The sequence below is a fragment of the Paramisgurnus dabryanus genome, chromosome 19, assembly GCF_030506205.2.
Source record: "Paramisgurnus dabryanus chromosome 19, PD_genome_1.1, whole genome shotgun sequence".
Lineage (NCBI taxonomy): Eukaryota > Metazoa > Chordata > Actinopteri > Cypriniformes > Cobitidae > Paramisgurnus > Paramisgurnus dabryanus.
In genome coordinates, this window is record NC_133355.1 from 30869098 (window position 1) to 30892002 (window position 22905).

General features: G+C 38.2%; 1 pseudogene; it reads right to left on the reverse strand.

The window, feature by feature from the left end:
- Positions 1-231: 231 nt before the first annotated feature.
- Positions 232-22905, reverse strand: part of LOC135780044 (general transcription factor II-I repeat domain-containing protein 2A-like) — a 39017-nt pseudogene continuing 16343 nt past the window's right edge.

A 22905-nucleotide genomic window follows, 5' to 3' on the forward strand; every position in this document is an offset into this window, starting at 1 on the left:
TATAGATAATTTGGAGTCTCTTTCAGAATGTTAAAATGGAATTATATAATAAGTTATTTTGTTTTGTATTTAATAAATCCATTGGTTTGAATCCATTTTAATACTGTAAATTTTTCACAATACAAACATTAGTTGTGTGGTGACCAAATCCATTTCAAATGTATAATACATTTTTCTCTAAAACTAAAGTAGTATTAGCCAAAAAATATTTAGAGTGAAAAATATTAATTGTTATAGAATAATGTCTGAGCTTCCTGGGGCTAAGCGAGGGCTGCCCATGCAGAGCTTGTGTGGGCCTGGTGAGGGCTTCCTGTGGGCCAATTGAGGGGTGTCCGTGCAGACTTCCTGGCGGCTAAGTGAGGGCTGTCCCTACAGGGACAGCACAAAAGCCCACGTTATAGTTGTGTGTAAGGTTTATGCTGTAGTTTTGTCATAGGTTATCCATAGCCAGTGTGTAGCTCTGCATAGCCTGGCACGCACCTTGCCAAAATTTTAACAGCAGACATTGTGATTGGTTAACTTGAACCTCTCCAGCCAAGTAAAAAAAACTGTGTTTCCGTTTGCGATGGTCAGAACAAGGATGGGCCAAGTTGAGGAGTGATTTAATTCAAATTGAATTCAACAAAAAGTTGCTGGCTATTTACTTACATCACTGCTGGTCTTCTCAAAACACACACAAGCTGTTGCTTCTTCTTCATTTTCTGACCAAGCTGCTTTTTCTTTGGCAGTTGACCTGCTTTTGTGGTTACACGCCTGCGTACCAGTGGTAAATGCGGATGACGACGCAGAAGTATATATGAAAATCGATGAGTAGCCTCCACTGTCGTGGCTATGCCCTTGAACGTACGCACAACTATTATGAGCCCTTAAGACGCCAATATTTTGCCAATGAGCTAAATCTTACAGGCCCTGCGTTGGCAGCCAGCTGGGGGCCCCAAGGCTAGCCCTATGGGCCCGTAAAGGGCCATCACAGGCTTGTTTGCAGTGGCACCTCAGAGCCTTATAAAATCTTTGTATCCTGAACTCCCTGTATTCCCTGTCCCAGCTAAGATGGCCACTCCTAAACTCCCTGTCCTTAGCCTGACTACGTCAGACTTTGTACTTCCGCTAAATTTCATTACGCTTCTGTACTCAGTCTGAGATACCTCCCATTCAAACCGTTTTCCTCAGGTTTCAAAACAACCGGCGAATCAATGAACAGAGGGCGGGCTGAGAGCCGTGACGTAGACGCTAAGCGCCGAATGTACGGTTGTAGTTTGTAGTGGACATGGAGGCACAGAAAGCTATTTGCTCTGTTGTGGAGAACCGGCACTTGCCAACTTAATCCCGAACAAGAAAAGTGTTTATTAAACATTTTGAATGGAGATTATGTTGTTGCCCTACTCCCGACAGGTTTTGGGAAAAGTTTAATTTATCAACTATTATCGATCGTCAGCGAGAAACTGTGTGCAGCACAGCTTGACGTGCACAACAATCGATATCATGGAAGGAAATTTCATTGTTCACAGTTAATGGTGGAGGACGCGTGGGCAAACATTCTTTGGTGACGTTCCTGATTAACCAGAAAAAAAGGTAGGAAGATTTAATTTACATATGGTTATGGCTGTCTGGTGGAAGAGTTTGAGAGGAGAGAGGGGCGTTCCTCCACTTAGACGTGAGTGGAAAGACACCGTAAGGATAGTGTTCAACTAGCTCTGGCCCGATTTACTTTACATAATCTGCGTTCATAGCCATGTTAACTTCGGTATTTCGCTCGATGGGTTTGTTTTCACATCATGCGTGTGTTTTACAGCAGAAATTTGATGCGGCTGAGCTGGCGCATAACGCACATCATATCCAAACGTTATGTGATTGGCTTACGTTTAGACCAATGATTTTAAACTTCAGACAAGCCCCTCCCATGAGAAGGAAAACGATTGTCAATTATGCCCAGCCAGACTCTGTCTATGAAGCGAAGCAAAATAGCAGAGGATGGTTCTACCAGGCTACCCTGTCCTAGCTAAGATGGCCACTTTCTGGTCTCCGGCTCCACCCTGTTTCCCGTCGCCACTGGAACACACCATGGTGCCAGCGCCGCAGAAGACTCTGATTCATCCATTTTTGGTGTGACCAAGAAGTCAGGGTGCTGGGGCCAGCAGGCACCAGTGCGGCAGGGATGGTGGTGAACAGGGCTGAAAACATGAGGACGCCACAACCCATGCAAAGGTTGAGATCTATAAAAACTTGACTGGAGAATGTGCACACCTTATTATTAATTCTGATATGTTTTCCTAGGACACAATTATGTCTGTTTGCAGTACATCAGCTCTTATTTTGCCTGTTATTTATTCCTTTTTAAAACAGCTGTTAAGCTCATTTAATGTGTCAAGTTGTTAAACAGTACAGTGTTTAAAAAATTAAACCAGGCTACAATGTATTTTTAGAAAATGTAAAGGAGAATTATCAGAATTAAAAAAGTAAAAATGCAAAAAACAAACACAAGGCAAAGTAAGGGTTGATCAGCAAAGAAATGACAGGCAGAAGGCAGACATGAGGGTGAAAATGTAGACAAACACCATATGGACAGACAAATATTTAGGCAGCTAAAGCCTTGTTTTTCTACACTTTTCCAGCTTTATGTTTATATAACAATAAAAATAATAATAATAAAAAATATTTGCTCATGTTCTCAGGGGGCTAAGCCCTCATCCCATCTGACCCTAGCAATGCCCCTGCGGTGAAGAACAGATTAATTATTGATACAAAGGGGAAATCATTCAGTCTTGGAAAGGAATTTACTGCTTTTTGGAACTCTCATAATTACAACCCCAAAACAGAAAAAGTTGGGACACTGTGGAAATTGTGAATAAAAAAGTAATGGAATAATTTACAAATCTCATAAACTTATATTTTATTCACAGTAGAATATAGATAACATATCAAATGTTGAAAGTGAGATATTTTGAAATGTCATGCCAAATATTGGCTCATTTTGGATTTCATGAGAGCTACACATTCCAAAAAAAGGTTGGGACAGGTAGCAATAAGAGGCCAGAAAATTAAATGTACATATAAGGAACAGTTGAAAGACCAATTTGCAACTTATTAGGTCAATTGGCAACATGATTGGGTATAAAAAAGCCTCTCAGAGTGGCAGTGTCTCTCAGTGGTCAAGATGGGCAAAGAATCACCAATTCTCCCAATGCTGCGGTGAAAAATAGTTTTCTGAGCTTCTCAGAGAAAAATTGCAATGAGATTGAAGTTATCATCATCTACAGTGCATAATATAATGCAAAGATTCAGAGAATCTGGAACAATCTCTGTGCATAAGGGTAAAGACCGGAAAACCATACCGGATGCCCGTGATCTTCGGGCCCTAAGACAGCACTGCATCACATACAGGAATGCTACTGTAATGGAAATCACAACATGGGCTCTGGAATACTTCCAGAACACATTGTCAGTGAACACAATCCACCGTGTCATTCGCTGTTGCCAGCTAAAACTCTGTAGGTCAAAAAAGAAGCCATATCTAAACATGATCCAGAAGCACAGGCGTTTTCCCTGGGCGAGGCTCATTTAAAATGGACTTTGGCAAAGTGGAAAACTGTTCTGTGGTCCAACGAATCAAAATTTGAAGTTCGTTTTGAAAAACTGGGATGCCATTTCATCCGGACTAAAGAGGACAATGACAACCCAAGTTGTTATTAGCGCTCAGTTCAGAAGCCTGCATCTCTGATGGTTTGGGGTTGCATGACTGCGTGTGGCATGGGCAGCTTACACATCTGGAAAGGCACCATCAATGCCGAAAGGTTTATCCAAGTTCTAGATACATATGATCCCATTCAGACGTCGTCTCTTTCAGGGAAGACCTTGCATTTTCCAACATGACAATGCCAGACCACATAGTGCATCAATTACAACATCAAGACTGCATAGAAGAAGGATCTGAGTACTGAAATGGCCAGCCTGCAGTCCAGATCTTTCACCCATAGAAAAGATTTGGTGCATAATAAAGAGAATGATCCCACAAAGAAGACCTAAGACAGTTGAGCAACTAGAAGCCTGTTTTAGACAAGAATGGGACAACATTCCTATTCCTAAACATTGGTCCTCCTCCAGCTGTTCCTTATATGTACATTTAACTTTTCTGGCCTCTTATTGCTACCTGTCCCAACTTTTTTTGGAATGTGTAGCTCTCATGAAATCCAAAATGAGCCAATATTTGGCATGACATTTCAAAATATCTTACTTTCAACATTTGATATGTTATCTATATTCTATTGTGAATAAAATATAAGTTTATGAGATTTGTAAATTATTCCATTCCTTTTTTATTCACAATTTATACTATGTCCCAACTTTTTCTGTTTTGGGGTTGTACATCTGGGGATCAAATGTGGTTGGTCTGAGGCTTGACCCGGAGCTTTACTTACTGCAAAAACTGTCAGATAATTACTGTCAACCTCTTGACATTCAACCAAACTGTTTGAATGTTTACTGGTGATATGGGATATTTTACATAGCATGCATTACGGAGAGTAAATTATCTCATCATGTTTGCTAAAGAATCTTATGTGCCTTTCTAAATAACATATTCAGCTTTAGGCACATCCCTAGTAATAACATTATGAAACTATGCATTTATTTATTATTTTTGGGTGAACTATTCCTTTTAAAGCAATCTCTTGATCCAAAAGCTTTAGTACATCTATGTTTATGTTTTTTGCGTGTCTCACTGACAGCTTTTGCTTATAATCTAAGTAATTTAAAATTCAGCCGGTCTTTGTCTGTTCATTAATAGGCATAACATGTGTCCATATAAACCCCAACTATTCTGTGAATGGACTTTAATTGGAAGTTGGGCACATTCAACAGTGCCATTCTAACACTGTAACAGTTGGTGTGGCTGTCATAGCACTCTTTTTTTAGTATGTAAAGATCATAGTTCTTTCTGCGTGGTTCTTTATGAGTAGCTTTTACTGCAAAGTGCCTGAGTGCTGATGGAGGCTGAGAATAGCTTTCTTCCGGCTTTCTGAGCAGTTGGGTGATGAAGTATTTCAGGGTAAAAGAGGAGGTTGTTTGACTTTCATCTCTACTTTATTTTTCTTAATTGCTTTTTATTTTAGTAGTGATTTTATTTAACTTAACAGGTTTTTTTGTATATGCAAAATGTATGGAAGCCGAGCGTTTATAGTCATTGTTATATTTTTTGTTTCATGTTATGACTATTGTGCCTGTTTTTGGATTACCATTTTGTTTTGTTTTTTTGCATGGTTGTTTTTAATAAACATCTGCACTTGGATTTTACCCAAATTATCACATGGTGTTTGACATGAAAATGATAACTGCACTGGGCTAAAACTAGCAAAAAACACTTGTGTCTTGTTTCTGTGCTGATTACTTCGAGGGGGTGGTTTATGGGCAAGTCAGTAAAACATGAGTGGGAGAAATAAAAAGCTTTAAGATTAACACCTTTAATTGATCAGATTAAGGAGAATGGGATGCAAAATTTGATTGAATTAAAAGGGGTGGTGTGGTCCGATCTGCGATCCAATCATCAGGACAAAAGTACACATGTAAACGTGTAAATTGTAGTATTTTATCAATCGGATGCAAAAATACCCGGTGCACATTCACGGAAGACTTGTGCTTAACACTTTCCACGCCATTGACGAGTAATCTCGTCAATTAGGAGAAAATATTTGCATACAAAAACGTGTTCCTCATGAGTTTTTATGTTAATCTGTAATACTGTGATTATCCAGTAGATGACGTGCTTACCCAATTTATAAAAAAAATGTTTACTAATTTTACACTCTGTGCATGTTTTGATAATCATTTTGAATCTGATCTCTAACAAAATTCCTTCAAAAAAATCTATTATTTGAGCTTTTTGCTTAAAAAAATTTATTTTGTAAGAAAAATACCCACATTTAAGAGTTTCCAAACAGAAAAAAATATAGATAGGATGAAATGTTTTGTTCCCATTTTGTTTGTTTGTCTGTTTATTGTTTGTTTGACAGCAGAGGGTCTGTTCTTTCATTTGATATATTTGTATGTTTATATATTTTTAGAAGAAAATTTTCTTGGAAGGATTTTTTTAAACTTGTGAAAAACACAAAAAATGCTGGTGGTCAATTTTTCAAATAAAAAGGGTGGCGGCAATGAGTTAAGTTCACGTTTTATATTTACCTCTTATTTGCCTATTGATTCTCATCATAGAAACATGCAATAGCAAGGCAATGGCAACAAAAATTATTAAGGTAACGGGGTCACGCACTGCACATTCTGCAAGGTTCATGTGTACTTTCATAAAAATACATAAAGCAATAAAATAGCCTTTTTGAAATTGTTCGTTTGTCTGGCGCTGGACTGTGTTGTTTTTAAAATATTTTTTTTTTAGTTTTTTTTTTCTGTTGTTGGTGGTGAAAGTCATCAGTTTTCTCTTGTGACTGTTCGAGCATTTTATTACTGTGGGGCTAGTAGAGGTCTACAAAGGTCAAAAATTCCTACTCGAACCCGAAGAGACCCGTAAATGTGCTACACTGAACCAATCCGGACCCGTCTGTTATTTTGAAAGCTAGACCCGGAACCGACCCGGACCCATCTATTAGGGCCGATTCACACCACCTGCGTGGCATGTCTGTTGCATGTCTTTCGCATATTCCTAGCATGCACGCGTTTTTGCAGGTGGTGTGCACAGTCAAACCTGCTAACATGGGAGCCTGAATAAGTCCCGCCTTCTAAATAAAAGAGCCAATTGTCAAAGGTAAAGTCATTGCATCTCACTGCAGAAGATCCTGACTGGTAGCCAGAGAAACATCACAAGATCACATGCGCGTTAGCTGCCTGGTTGGAGCAACCAATTATAAACTTTTTAACGCAATTTGAGTGTCATAGAAAAATGTATGTTATTTAAATATGAGTGTGTGTGTTCTCCGAGTCCGATCGACTCAGGGATTACCCTCAATGTAGAACAGACCCGGGACCCAAAGTAATAGATTGAGACCCGGACCTAGCTGATCATTTAAAATATAGACCCCAACCCGTACGGGTCCCGAGTCTTCTGTGTAGACCTCTAGGGGGTAGTTCTAGCTTAGTGGTTAGAGAGTGGTTACGAATGACTACGTTAGGTGAAAATAATTAACATTTAATAAATATAATAATCAAATTTGCACTAAGTGTAAGTACTAATTAGATGCTATCTATATTGGCAGATGGTTGCACCTTAGTATTTTTGTAGATTAACAGGATCCAATTATTATCATAGAGTGCAAATGATTATGGGGCGGTTTACCGGACAGGGATTAGACTAGTCCTAGACTAAAACAAATGTAAGAGCTGTCCAAACTCAAAACAACTTGCACTGACATATCTTAAAACTCATCAGTTCCCTTTGTTTTGCCTCAAAATGCACATAAGTAATGTTTTAGTAAAGTATGTTTGTTAAAACTGGTTATATTTCCCAATAAAACTCAGGTCTAGTCCTGGCTTAAGCTAATCCCTGTCCAGGAAACCGCCCCTATATCTATTAAAATTGTTAAATGGACGCTACATTGTGTGAGAATAAAAGCCTTTCTACACAGACCCCTAAGCCTACCCAATAAATACTTATTTTTAATAAACACTCTTCTCTTAATAAAGCACTTTATTTTCACTTTTCAAAAATTTTCTAAATTTTCATTGCAAATAAATGGCTTTTTGATATGACGTGATAGAAAAAGAAGAGAGAGGTCAGCAAAAGGCTGATTTGAACAGCAAAAGCCAAATCTATAAGCCAGTGGTTCTCAAACTTCCTCGGCGTGCACCTCTCCCTCCCCCCATACATTGCATCCCTACACGGCCTCACAAAGAACTCCCACAATGTAGTGCTGCTTTTTTTAAAGATTTAATTACAAAGATAAATTATTTATTTTATAAAATGTCATAAAACTGGGGCCATCCTGGCACCATCTCAGGGCTGCCCAGGAAGCCACGGCTATAAGCCATATCTCTACTGCACTATTGGATATACTGCTGTCTGTGATTTTGAGAACCGGGGGACTGCAGCATACACAAAGTTTATAAAGGTGTTACCTAAATGTGTTATATAAATAAATGGTGCACATAAATGGCTGATTAAAAATCTATCCTCTATTTATTTCTTTAAACAAAATGTGCAGAGACATCTTTGCATACTGTGTGATAGAAGTAATGCTAAAAAACAAAATGAACATTTTTGTAAAATGTTATGCAATAAATTATGGTAGCCAGTATTGCTGTAAACAGCTTAAGGTTTTTATTATAAAGCAAACTTTCAAGATCAAACAATAGAAAAACACTTCCGAGCAAAAGTCATGTTTTACAACACAAATGTGTTCAATTAAAAAAAGAAGTTAACCTGGATTATCCTGAACCATGTCACATGGGGAAAATGGATAACGCATGTTTCAGAACACAAATTTGTTTAATTTAAAAGAAACAAAAACACTGGGCCTGGATTCTGATAGTCCTAATCACATCACAAAAGTAATAAAAATGATTTAAGGGACAAAGCGCTGCATTGAAGTACAAAAAGTGAAATGTCAATCTTCTAAAAGACCACATTTGTGTGGACAGAAACAGTTATAATTAAAACCAAACCAAAAGAAGAGCAGAAACAGGAACACGCCTTAACCAAATACTCTCAGTTCTGGCCACAGACAATTACATCACATTTATTGGAGTTAATTATAAAAATGATTGTCCTTTGGTGCACTTCTTCCATCGATGAATGATAAACAAAGAAGATAAAGTCTACTATTACTATTCAAGACAACAGAGCTTTTATACATGAATATCAGCTGACGTCACTCACTTGTCTTCTGCCATTTTGAGTACCTGAAGTGGTTGCAAAAGAACCAGAAGCTATGCCTTCAATATGTTGCGAGCATCAATATTTTTACAACACTAAGAAGGCTCGACACAACATGAAACTTTGCTCGAAGTATCACCTGTTTCTCTACACGTGATCTCGAGCATTTAGAACATTGTTTGTGTACACAGAGTTGACTAAAAAGCAGGTTTTAAACAACTGACTTTGGTTGGTTTGGCATCCGCTCGCCCGCCATCTTCCCAGTCAAGATGTATCGATCTCCGAATGCGACATAAGAAGGGAGGAGAGTAAAGATGGATAGCTCCTAAAGCATAGTTCCACATAAATGCACGGATAATTCGTTGTTTTGTCCCAAGTGAAAAACAATATTGACCTTCTAGTTCAAAAAGGAGCCTCATATGAGATACATTCATTCGCATTCGGAAATCAATTATTTACGTCTGGCAGAGATAACGAGCAGACACCATAACAGCCAAAATCAGTTGTACAAAACCTTTCTTTTTAGTAAACTCTGTGTACACAAACAATGTTCTCAATGCTCGCGTTAATGTGCAGAGATCCAGGTGATACTTCCAGCAAAGTTTCATGTTGTGTCGCGCCTTCTTATGTTGTAAAACAGTGGTTGTTCGGTAGCAGCGGACAGCGGCTGGAAGAACGCATCAGGGATCGAGTAGGCATCACACCCTAACCAAGATATTTTTTAAAGTAGCGTTTCTTTTCATGACAGTCGAGGTGCGACATGTTGTCTTTCGTAGCCATTTACTGTATCCGTAAGAATCATAGACAGTAAAAGATAAGACATCCGTAAATCGTAGCAAGCTAGCAGACATCCCAACCTGCAAAAAGTCATTTCAGGGAGGTATCCCGAAGCCCCCTACCCCCCCCCCCCTAAAAAAAAAAATAAGAGGACAAGGATATGACATTTCAAGATATAAAAGCATAATATTAATTTCTAGAGGCCTATGCAATTATTGGTAACACTTTACTAGGTCTCATTTGTTAACATTAGTTAATGTATTAACTAACATGAACAAACCATGAGCAGTACATTTGTTACTGTATTTGCTAATCTTTGTTAACATTAGTTAATAAAAAAATACAGCGGTTCATGGTTTGTTCGTGTTAGTTCACAGTGCATTAACTAATGTTAAAATTAACATTAACAAAGATAAAAAATGCTTTATAAATGCAGTTCATTATTATATGTTAACTAATGTAGTAAACTAATGTTAGCTAATGAACCTTATTTTAAAGTGTTACCCAATTATTTGTTAATTATTTTACAAAATGTAGATTACTTTTACTATGTATATAAGCTGCTTATAATATTTATATAAACTGTTTTATTTATATATTGCAACTTTAAACAGGTCTAAGGAGTTTGTTGTTTTCATGTAGCCTTGGCAACTAGTAGCCAGCCTGAAATATATGCATATGATATTAAACTTGTTGAACTCACCTCAATGTCAGTTCGGGAGAAGAGATAAAAGCCCGCCCACACTGACAATTGATTGGTTGATTTACCGGAGCAGGCCAATCAGGATGCTCTCTGTCTTACATGCGCTTAATGAGGCACACTAGCACACACACGCAAGGTCTCCCCCTCCCTCTCTGCCGTGCGCGTGCTACTCTTTCTTGCTCGCTCTAGATTCCGGGAGATTTTAACTCATTTGCGGGCATCAGGGAGCCGCAATCAAAATGCGGGAGACTCCCGGAACTTCCGGGAGACTTGGGATGTCTGAGCTAGCCAATGCTTGTCAGTAGCCTTACTGGTACTCGATAGGTCCTCAAGATGGCGGCATGACGTAAAAGGTCACATGACTGAATTCCATCTATACCTGTTACTCTCCCCCGTCAAATGCAGCAATTTTTGACTTCAAACTCAATAATCTTGGGTTGACAGAATACGCCGTTTTCTCTCTCTTTCCCACCTTGGTACCTTTATGAGGATTTATCCTAAAGATGCACATTTAAAACACAACACAAACAATAACCTTAAATAATTGTATACTTCTTAACCAAAGTAATGCAGTCTATGAATTATATTTGCAAGAATTTTAGTGTGGCTCCCAGTTCTACAGGGTAACTGATGTTCAATATATAGTAAATAGAGAACATAAGGTACAGGACTTCTGTAAAACTCAAGAGATGGTTATTTATAATAATCTGGTCTACTGGTACCATGTACACACTGGCTGTCAGTGGGTCCCTATGAACAAATACAAAAATCAGTAAGACATAATATTTAAAAAATGTGAGTTCTGGTGACACGAACCCAGGAATTGTTGTGGTGCAAGATCATAGTAAATAATACCCACCACACACTACTATACATGGTGTTTGCTGGAAGCTGTTCTGAGCATATATCACTTGAAGTGGTCTTGGTCATTTTTGAAATGGGTTAGCACAACATCACTGCTCCACAAACATGATCCCCTCCAGCTCTACATTTTGTGAGGATTCTACCTGCTCTGCTTGCTCTTTATATGCACTGAAATTGAAAGTACTCCAATATTCTTCTGAACTTGCTGTAATCAGATTCTTCAAAGCTGTTGTTTATGTCAATACCAGCGAGCTATTTTAACAAAAATCGCTGCAAAATACGCATTCCAACAGGTTTTATCGTAGTTTTTGCCAACTCCATTGACTAGTATAGACCAATTTCGTGTTTGCAAACAGAGATGACGTTTTTTGTGGGCGGAGCCAAACTGGTTGCAGAAAGTGACTGCTCCGCAGTAGGCTTGTGAAGTGTTTTAGCATTAAAACGTGATTTTTATGGATCCGGTGTTCTGTCGAAGTCTGATTCCTATATGTTTCCCTTTAATGCAATATTTCTTATAGCGTTTTAATCACGTTACGTTTATTTTTTTAGATAGATAAAAAGTTTAAATGGCTTGGCTGCTGATATGCATGTATGTAATGTATATGTATTGTTCTTTTTTGCTAAATCAAATATTTTTACAGTCTGAATCGCTAAAGTACATGTAAAAGCAATACTATCATGTATTATATATAATAGCGTTTATTAAATATTTCATAATTTTCCTGTTTTCTATTATTTCTTCCTTAATAAATTATAAATGTAACGTGATAAAAACGCTATAAGAAACACATGGAGGGAACAGACTTCGACAGAACACCGGACATCTTCTCTACTTATTTTCTATTCTAATTATTAAAAGATTTCCAGATGATTTCCTTGCTCCATTCTGTCCGTTTAAGGGCTTATTGTAATCATAAACACCTACGTTTATCTTCAAATGATGTCTTCGACGATGGTATTCTATAAAAATGAAAGCCATCTTTTTTGGCATTCTTATTCTGACACTTAACAGCACAACCGGACATTTTCCAATGAGTTATCTTGCTCTTTTCACTCGTGTCTAATTCATTTCCACTGTTTTTCTGCAACCGCATTGCGCGCGCAGCTTGCAGTGACGTAACTGTGACGTCTACTCTAAATTGGTCTATTAGATGTCCTGTGAGGTACGGTATTACTCCGCGCCGGGAACTTTGTTTCTATTCTTGCAATTGGCAAAGGCAGATTAGCGCCACCACCTGGGCTGGAGTGTCTATTATTCAAGATCTAAGCGGAAGAATATACGGGTGTGAGTCGTTTGGAAAAATAGGTCCACAAGTTAACAACGAATGCTAAAACAGCTGTTGGAAAGCATCTTGTTACGATCTTTACTGAGTCACAACAAAATAAGGGAGTCACCACACACCACTTCCAATTAATGGGAGAATTTTATTAGTAGAATATAACATGTAGGACATAACATTGGGAATTAGTATAAATGACAAACAGTGTGTCAGTAATTGTGTGCAAATGTATATCACTTATGACAGTCAACAATCCAACCATCCCATAGAAGATGGATCAAAAGGTGGCGGTGATCTCACATATCTCATGAGTTCTCCAAGCCAACAGGACTCCAATGTAGGCTACAGCACAAACGAAACCAGCCCAAGATCTGCACAAACTCAGCCCGCCGTCCTCTCATCTCTGTCTCAGTCTTTTATAAGGCCACATGATTACATTCAGGTGTACAACCACTCACTTCAGCCACACCCCTGCAACTCAGAGATAACGAGTTAATCACTGAAGTCGTCACACACCACCCTTTAAAAAAAGATCTGATACAAATCGGATCAAAAAACAAAACACCACAAACTTAGAAATCATAATTCAACACTCATTGTTATACCACCTCTGATCACAAAACTCATCACAGAGTACGAGTATAATCCAGATGATGTAATAAAAGAGGTTACTTCTCTAGCTCTAGGAGTCAACGGCACTTGCCAGTAACCCTTAAGAAGATCTAACTTGCTTACAAAATTAGCTGTACCAACCTGATCTACACAATCTTCCATTCGTGGAAGCGGAAAAACATCAGGCTTTGTGATGGCATTTAGCTTGCGATAGTCAGTGCAAAATCTATAAGTTGAATCTGCTTTCCTCACCAACAAGCAAGGTGAAGCCCAACTTGAGCACGACGGAACAGCTATTCCGTTCTCAAGCATATATTGAACTTCAGATTCCAATGCTTCTCTCTTACTCACTGGAACCCTATAAAAACGTTGATGAATAGGTTGCGCATCTCCCACATCAACATCATGCTGTATCAGATGAGTTCGAGTGGGTATATCTGAAAACAAGCCAGAAAACTCCAATAACATCTGGGTTAGGTCTTTGTTTTGACCCTCTGTCAAATGTGAAAACACCAAATCTAAATTCTGAAGAGTCTCTGAATTTTTTAATCGAGGTAGCAACACACAATCTTCAGGAACAACTGTATCTTCCTTAACCATATCTTCTCTCTCAACAAAAGGTTGATAAGACTCAAAAGAAGCAGTGACAACAGGAGCAACTGATTTAGTTGGCTGAACCTCAGAATTTCGAAAACGATAAGCCTTAAGCAAATTTACATGGAAACACTTTTTTGTGCAGCGATTTTTGTGTGAGCATATCAGTGAACACCCCTGACCACTTGGTGAGTTTCACGTCTTTGTAAACGAAAGTTTAATGCATTTTAGGAAGGATTGTTCCAGTGCACCATTAAACCCATTGTTGAGGTGTGAGGCGAAACACAAAACCCCGAAAACACTCAGGGCAGCCGCATATGTCGACATTTCAGTCAAAACCGTTCTATTTCACCATAAACAATCTGAAAACAGGGCTTTAAGTGTAAAATACCGAACTTGTCCTTTAAATATACTTGAAATACAATAAAGTATATTTATTTTTCACCAGGGCTAATCAAATAGCTTTCTTGATGTAGCTTTCGTTGTTGCATTTTTACTTTATACTTTTCAGTATATGTCAGTAAACAAGTATAGGCCTTTAGTACAATTTAAGTATATTTCTGAGAAGTACCTAAAGTACATTTTAGAGAAGTACATAAAAAGTAAACTGAAAGTATACTTTCTTATTTTAAGTTTAAAAGAAGTATACTTATAGCACACTTGAATAAACTTATTTTTCATAAGGGGTGTATAGCTTTTGCTCTTTTAAAATTGTCAATTCTACACACCAGTTGTTTTTAGGAGAGAATCATTTCCACTTCCTACAACCTGGGAATTAATCTCTCTGAAAGACTTTGGGTATGTAATCACCATTTGTCAAGCTATTTCTAATACATATTTTTTGCTGAAAATTTTTTGACTTCCAGGAACTCAGAAGCAACAATGCGGACCAACTGTCTTCTCTTGGTCTTTCGCTATTTTGCAACTTTTCTATAAAACTAGCTGGCATTTTTTGCCATGGAACATCAAAACTATAATGCCAGTCATGGTCATAAAACGATGTTTCACAGCTACTATCACCTAGAAGATAAACCAATGTCCACAGGTTACAAGATAAACAATTTTTCATGCAACTATTTTTGCAAAATTGCCTATTCCCAAGCTGCAGATTTATTGAAGTTTAATATTCATGTACCACTATAAAGGGCTCTATCTTACACCCGGCGCAATGCAGCGCAATGCGCGACGCAAGTGTCTTTTGCTAGTTTTCAACCCTGCGCAATTATCATTTTCACGTTTAGCGCCACATTGTTTAAATAGCAAATGCATTTGCGCCCATGGGCGTTCTGGTGTGAAAACGAGGTGTGTTTAGGCGCATTGTTGGCACGTTGCTATTTTGAGGCAACTAAAAAAGACTATGCCATTGACCAACAAAAACCTGCTCTAAAGTCAATGGCGCGATATGTTTTTTGTTATTCAAAGAGCGCGTTAGTAATATCCGCCTATAAACGGGACAACAACGCAGGTTTGCTTATCACACATGAATGCGCAGCAGCACAAAAATGCTTTTAAATGTGAAAGATTAAAGGATTGAATGTTAAATATTATTATTGAGTCTCTTGGACATAAATGAAGAGCGATTATGAGACGTTAGGAGGCGCAGCTGCTTCACCTGTAGCCTGGAAGTAAATAAATGCTTTGTTTTAAACAATCTGCATCTGTTTTTAAATGCTATCTTACGGATTAATTGTACATGATGACACTGTACCTGTGGATATGGTAAGATGAGAAACATTTTAAGTAATGCTTTGTAAAAAATCCCAAATCCTGTTCTAGTGCTGAAACGCTTCTGCAGGGTTTTAAATTATTTATCTTTTGTTTGTATTTTTAGAGTACAAACCTTTTCTTGTATATTTGCAAATTATTTTATGAGATTACAATGATTATGTAGGATATCAATACATTTACAGCAATACAAAGCCAGTTCAACTGGCTTTTAAAGGGGATGAGAGATAAGACTTTCATTGGTTTATTGGACGTTACGCCCAAAACACACCCATTTCTCATTAGGAAAATATGTACAACCCTTTTCGACCGAGCGCACAAACCATTTTTACCGTCGTTAAATTAGCAAAAGTGGCATCGGACACGCCCATTTAGACTGTGCACCGTGCGCTTTAGACAATGCGCTTAGATCGTTAAAATAGGGCCCATAGAGTATGCATTTAAAGTGGTGCACAGACTTGTTTTATGTCCGCAGTGCATTATTGTCAGAGGGGAAGACTGTTTTGCATTGTTCACAGGGATCGCAGGACCACAGTGCAACATATCACTAGCATGAAATGGGCACATTTAACGTGTTGCTGGTGATTTGATGCACTGTGGCCCTGTATTTGCTCTGAACAATGCACAACAGTCTTCACTTTCTGCTGGCATAAGCTTTGGACTCAACTGGAGATGTTCTGGCCCTTCATGCACCACGTAATCACCACAGTGGCACATGTACGAATCACACTGTATGCAATTTCCAAAATCAATGTTTTGAGGCCCCGTACCATCATAGCTTGATTTGTGCCACCAAACTACACTAGTCAAGGGGATCAAAACCTTTCATAAAAGTTGTCTTTAAAAACAATACCCAAAACTCTTCAAATGTTGACAATGTTCAATAAATCTGCAGATTTGTATACATATACACATATCGCTCTGTGAACTGCACGTGTGGCACAATTTGTTTGCCAGGCATGCTAAAAGGCTGGGCATGCTCACTTTGCAAATTCTCTGTATATTAATTACAAGAATTGACAAATTACATGTTTTGCTTTCAAAATGTTTGTGGATTGTTTAATGTTGTTTCAGCGTTTTACTCATGTCTTCCACTTGAAGAGCTGGATGGTGAAATTGAGCATTCAGGAACAGGTGAACCTGATGCATCAGAAGTGTATTCAGCAGACGAATCATTGGCAGTGTTTTGCAGAGTGGAAGCAATATCTGCATAACATAAACAAAAAACTGCATAAAAAACATATTGCAGAAACAAGAAACACATTGGGCCCTATTTTAACGATCTAAGCGCATTGTCTAAAGCGCACAGCGCAACGTGTAAATGGGCGTGTCCGAATCCACTTTTGCTAATTTAACGACGGGAAAAATGGTTTGTGCGCCGAGCGCATGGTCGAAAAGGGTTGGTCCTATTGTAATGGGAGTATTTTGGGCGTAACGTGCAGTAAACCAATGAGAGTCTCAGCTCTCATCCCCTTTAAAAGCAAGTTGCGCTGGCGCTATGTCTAATCCCTATTTAGATGACGGACTTTGTAAACTGAAAAACTAAGCGGAGGAAGAAGATCCCCAGTTTAAGATTAATGTTAAATAATTGTGTTGTTTTTCACTTTTTTGAAATTGTTATTTTTTTATTAAAACCTTTAAAACCCGTTTTCTTTTAGTCATGGAAGTAAAAAAGCAGGCTTGTAATTGCTTTAAATGTATGGCTATCCAATATCATCAAAAAATAATTTACAAGCATGTAAGGTTTGTACTCTAAAAATACTTTATTTGTAACAAACAGGAGATAAAGAATTTACAAACGGCTCTATGCGCGTTTCAGCACTTTGGACAGCGTTTTTTTTAGCAAAGAGGTTTTTTTTAAGCATGACTTAAAAATGTTTCTCATCTCACCATATCCGCAGGTACAGAGTCATCATATACAATAAATCCATGAGGTAGCATTTAAAAAAACATTTAAAAACAGATGCATTTGTTTAAAGCAAAGCATTTTTTTACTTACCAGGCTGCAAGTGAAGCAGCTCTTTGCGCCTTCTAACGTCTCATAATCTGTCCTCGTTTATGTCCAAGAGACTCAATAATAATCTTTTACATTCAATCCTTTAATCTTTCATATTTAAAAGCATTTTTGTGCTGCTGCGCATTCATGTACTTTGTGATAAGCAAACCCGCGTTGTCCTCCCGTTTATAGGCTCATATTACTAATGCGCTCTTTAAATAACATAAAACACATTGCGCCATTGACTTTAGACCAGGTTTTTGTTGGTCAATGGCGTAGTCTATTTTAGTTGCCTCAAAATAGCAACGCGCCAACAATGCGCCTGAACACACCTCATTTTCAGACCAGAACGCCCATGGGCGCAAAAGGGTGCGCAAATGCATTTGCTATTTAAACAACGCGGCGCTAAACGTGAAAATTAGGGTGGAAACTAGCGAAAGACACTTGCATCGCGCATTGCGCTGCATTGTGCCGGGTGTAAGATAGAGCCCATTGACATACTGTTATACATGTAAGAGGACAGCTAACAAAGTACAGAATGAAAGAGACTGGGGTGTTGTTTTTCCAGTCCATCTAATTGTATGCATGTACGCAAGTCAACATTTAAAGCGGATCAAACCTTTCATAATAGTTGTCTTAAAACCAATACCTGTTCTTGTGAACTTTTTATTAACTTTTTGATCCGCTTAAAATGTTGATTAGTGTATATGTAAAAACAACCATTGATTTGAAAACTTACTTGGGATTTGGACTATTAGTTTTCTTAGAAAGCCACCTAGATCATCTTTCAAAAACTGTAGGTCATCAATGGCAGTGGTTCTCAAACTTTTTTCGGCGTGCGGCCCCCCTTGTATACAGTGCATACCAACGTGGCCCTTCAAAGAAAATGTATGACATAAAACATTTCAAAACTTAATATTTGAATGTAATGAAGCATATTACATTTTACAGTGTAGTGCTGTTGGTTAGTAACCTTATTTTTTTGATTTAATTACACAATTCTTAATAAAATGTAACAATGTGTCCATTTCTGTTGGGAGAAATGTCCTTTTTACAGATGAACAACGTTGTTGTTCAGAGTAATGACCTTCAGTCCCATAAAACTGTACTCATTTAAGGGATAATAATCCAGACATTCCTCAGCATTTACACAAATTAATTCCTTTGTCACAGACAAAATCTCAAAGTCCATAATCATGCAAATACTCCGAGTGGGCGGGCAGTCACAAGAAAAGTCACCTCATTATCTTTCACGAAAATCAGCTCAATCTGTCCAAACTGTAAAATAGAATATTCCTCTTCACATTTAAAGCAAATTAAGTTTTCTTTCAAGTACAGGGTACCCTTGTATTATATCCGTGTTCAAACAAAGTCTGGTTAATTAAGCAAGCTTGTCTCAAAAGCTTTGCACATGGCATCACTGCACAAATGAGAGTATGTGGCCAAGTCAAACTTTTAAGCTTATGCTTACAGAAGTTTATGGTTGTGTGACAAAGTCTTGCATACATTTTTGAAGTTCTGTGTTCTTCTCACACTTCTTTTGAAGTAGGACTGTTTGCTTTTAAATCTCAATGACCATAAACAAATTAAATGTCCAATACTTAAAATGAGTGACATATAGTAAGCATGTAATGATGTTGTGGTTTCAAATTTTCACCAGGAAACCGCTCCTTTCTTGTTTCCAGATATTCTTGTATTAAGACATTGAGATATGCAATCTGTGCAGTTGTAATCTTGGGGGCACACACTAGCTCAACCACTTCTTTCAACTTAACAGTCAGTTGCCATCCAGCAGGGGTGCCCAACCCTGTTCCTGGAGGGCTACCGTCCTGCAGATTTTAGCTACAACCCCAATCAAGCACAGCTGAAGCAGCTAATCAAGGTGTTCAGGGTTGCTTCAAAATTACATCCAGGTGTGTTGGAGCTGGGTTGGAACTGAAGTCTGCAGGACGGTAGCCCTCCAGGAGCAGGGTTGGGCACCCCTGCAATACAGGGTCTTGTGACTCTACTCTGTCTCCAATTATGACAGGAAGAAATCTGAGAAAACACCAGTTCTCAGCTGCTTGGCCACCTGACTTTCTGCCTTTTTTACATATCTGGTAGGGGGCAGAACCAGCATCAGAATTCAGATATGTGAATTGTTGAATTGTGAAGTCTCCTGTTCAGCTGTGTATATGAAAACCACTTCCTTTTTACAAAGTATTCCAAGAAAATGGCAAGATTAATAGCTACAATGCCTTCAAACAAGTCATCACCAAGGCATGGGGGAAGGCAACATGAAAAAAATTAAGAGTTGAAAATTTCAACCCATTTACAACATTTTCTTTGGACGTTCTTAGAGTTTTCACTGTCGCCTTATAGGACTCAATGGTGTGATTGGGAAAGTCTACACACACATTCTGAAGTTCATTGCGAGATACCAAGCAATACCTACAGCAATGCTTGGCAGTACTGAAGTTCTGTGAGTAACCACCGATGCAGTCGGACCCAAAATTATCACCGATAATAGCCACTTTTGTTGCACGTACTGTAATATGTCACCTGAAGATCCATGCTCTTCAAGTTCTTTGACATCTGCCAACAACTTAGCAAAAATCTTGGTTTGGCCAAAATAGTTAAAGTCTCTCTCATAACACAAAAGTGATAACTGAATGTTTTCAATGCATGATCTGTAAAATCCCTCAAAGTTGACAAGTGTAAAATAAACTCCAATCATTTTGTGTCTTTTTTAGCTGACCCAATGGGATTCACAATCTCAAAGGCATCCTGGTACGAGATAATTTGGATTGTAATCTCAGGCTGCTTAAACAAGTCCTTGGATTTGAATACAGAGCCATCACAGATGTCAGAGAACACAGAAGAGTGTACATGCTGATGTTTGGCACACTGCTGTCACACCACTGGGTCCTTTAACGTGTTTTTTAAAGTGTTCTTCAATAGAATATTCTGTGCATAACATTGTTTTCGAGTTCTCATCACGACCAAGACACATACTTTGTGGATGCACGTACGAAAACTTTTTCTGATAATACTGTCTCTTTGGTATTCTGTGGAAAGTAATGAATTACAAGCTGAATATAAATCTTAGCCTTGCAAAGTCTGCACCACAGATTCAATAGCACATTGTGAGAGGGCCATTTTTAACTTTGAATATTTCCCTGAACATCTTCTGTGTGTAAAGATATTAAACCACTGAATTCCGCCAGAATCATCTGAATGGTTGACGATGGCACCAGGTATTTGGCTTGCAGCTGCATTTAAAACAGGCAGAGATTATGAATTCATTTTCAAAATATGCTGAAGAAGGTTGCTCAGATAAAGTATCCATAATACATAATTGTGCACACGTAGAAGTCCTGTGCTTTTGTGAAACATGGGCAGTGAAACTTCATCTTAAACTGAAATTGTTGTCACATTTTGGACATCACATCACCTCTCTCTAAATGTGACCTGAGATTAGAAAGGACATTGTTCATGTCTGTAAATTTTTGTTGACAGGTTTTTTTGACAGAATCATCAAAATGAGTATGTGGTCTTTTGTGATGGTGATAAAATTGAGCTTTGAGAGCATTGTATTTTGAGAATATACATTTGCATTCTGGGAAGCGACATGGAAATTGAGCATTTGCTTCATGTCTGTGTAAGATTTGATGATTAAATCTTCCTGTAGAAGGTCCCGGATCTCTGCCACCTCGATGTTGGGGAATCACTCCTTCACTGCATCTGTAAAACAGGAAAGAGACATTTCAATTAAATTCAATTTTATTTATATAGCGCTTTTCACAATTTGTAGTTGTTTCAAAGCAGCTTTACATTAAAAGAAGCAGGGGAAACATAGAAAAATCGACAGACAATATAAGTAGCAAAAGTTCAGGTTTCCGTCGGTGGTCAGGCATCGGCTGGGCATCACGTTGAAGGGCAGCCAGTAGATCAGTGGTGTGTTGACCTCCACGGCAGCCGGAACTGGTCTGTTTGTCTCAATGTCCTCGGGTTTGAGGACGAGACAGGGAGAGAGAAACAAAATCCTATTAGCGTAGGGGCCATTCACATGTAATGCAAGTGTCACACAGTGTTGTCTCGGTTCCAGACAGGCTAGCTATTGCGGCATTAGTAAATTACCCAGACGAGTTATGTGAATGCTTTGTTCCGTACAAGCTAACTTTTGCGAGATAAGTATAATTTACTAGACAAATTATGTTAATGCTTTGTTAAAGAAAAAGTCTTAAAGAATAAATCCGGTATTAAACACTTTGAGTCTCATTTCTGGTTTGTTTTGGATGAACTACAGTGATGGTCACTGAAATTTTGACAATGCGTCGTGTCTTGACTTTTTGACTTGTTTAGAAGCGTCTCTTGACTGCTTCAGAATGGAAGTTTAGGGCCATGCACAAACATGTCATTAAAACAACACTTAACGTTCATTTTCAGAACTGTGGTACTCACAGAGTGGTTCGTGGTGTTTGTTGATAATTAAAAACAAATATACAAGCGCAATGTATGATTTCAATCCGTGTTATTTGCTACAGTGGATCTATTTTTTCAGATACCTCACAACCACGTATATATACTTCCACTCTATATTTGAGTCTGAAGCGTTAGCACACTCTCGACCACTTGATGATGACAACCACTTTGCCGTACAAGGACACTGAACGAACTTGGTGTCTAGCGTATAGACAGTCACAATCGAGCTCAACTTCAAACCTAAGGCTGGTCACTGAGCCATAAAATATGGGAAAAATTTGTGCCCTACTCAGAGGGCACAGTTGCTCTGCTCATGCTAGCCTTCTAAAGGAAACCGAGCGAAAAAACTACAACCACATGTAAACAGACACTGTTTCCCTCTCCGGCGGCAGAGTGATATATCAGTGAGCAATGAGTCTTCCAAGAGAAGTTTTACAAAATGCCAAATAAAACACGACAGAAACTGTATTTCGCTACACTACTTGTTTTTAATCATCAACGAACACCACGAACCACTCGGTGAGTAGCACAGTTTTGAAAATGAACGTCGTTAAGTGTTGTTTTAATGACATGTTTGTGCATGACCCTTGTGTTTCTTGACTGCTTCAGAATGGAAGTCTTCGGTTACACTTTATTTTGATAGTCCACTTTAGACATTCTACTAACTATAAATAACTTTGCAACTATACGTCAACTAACTGACATTAGAGTATTAGTAGAGTGTAAGGGTTGGGGTTAGGGAAGAGGTTTGGGTTAGTGGAATAAGTTGACATGCACCTGCAAAGATACTTATAGTCAGTTGAATATCTGTTGAGAAATCATCTCAATAAACTGTTAGTAGATATTAAGCAGACAGTCTACTAATTCTCTAAAGATTGTTAGTTGATAAGTAGTTGCAAAGTTACTTATAGTTAGTAAAATGTCTAAAGTGGACTATCGAAATAAAGTGTTTACCAAGTCTTCTAAACAAGTCAAAAAATTCAAGACACGACCCATTGTCAAAATTACAGTGTCTATCACTGTAATTCATCCAAAACAAACCAGAAATGAGATTCAAAGTGTTAAATACCAGAGT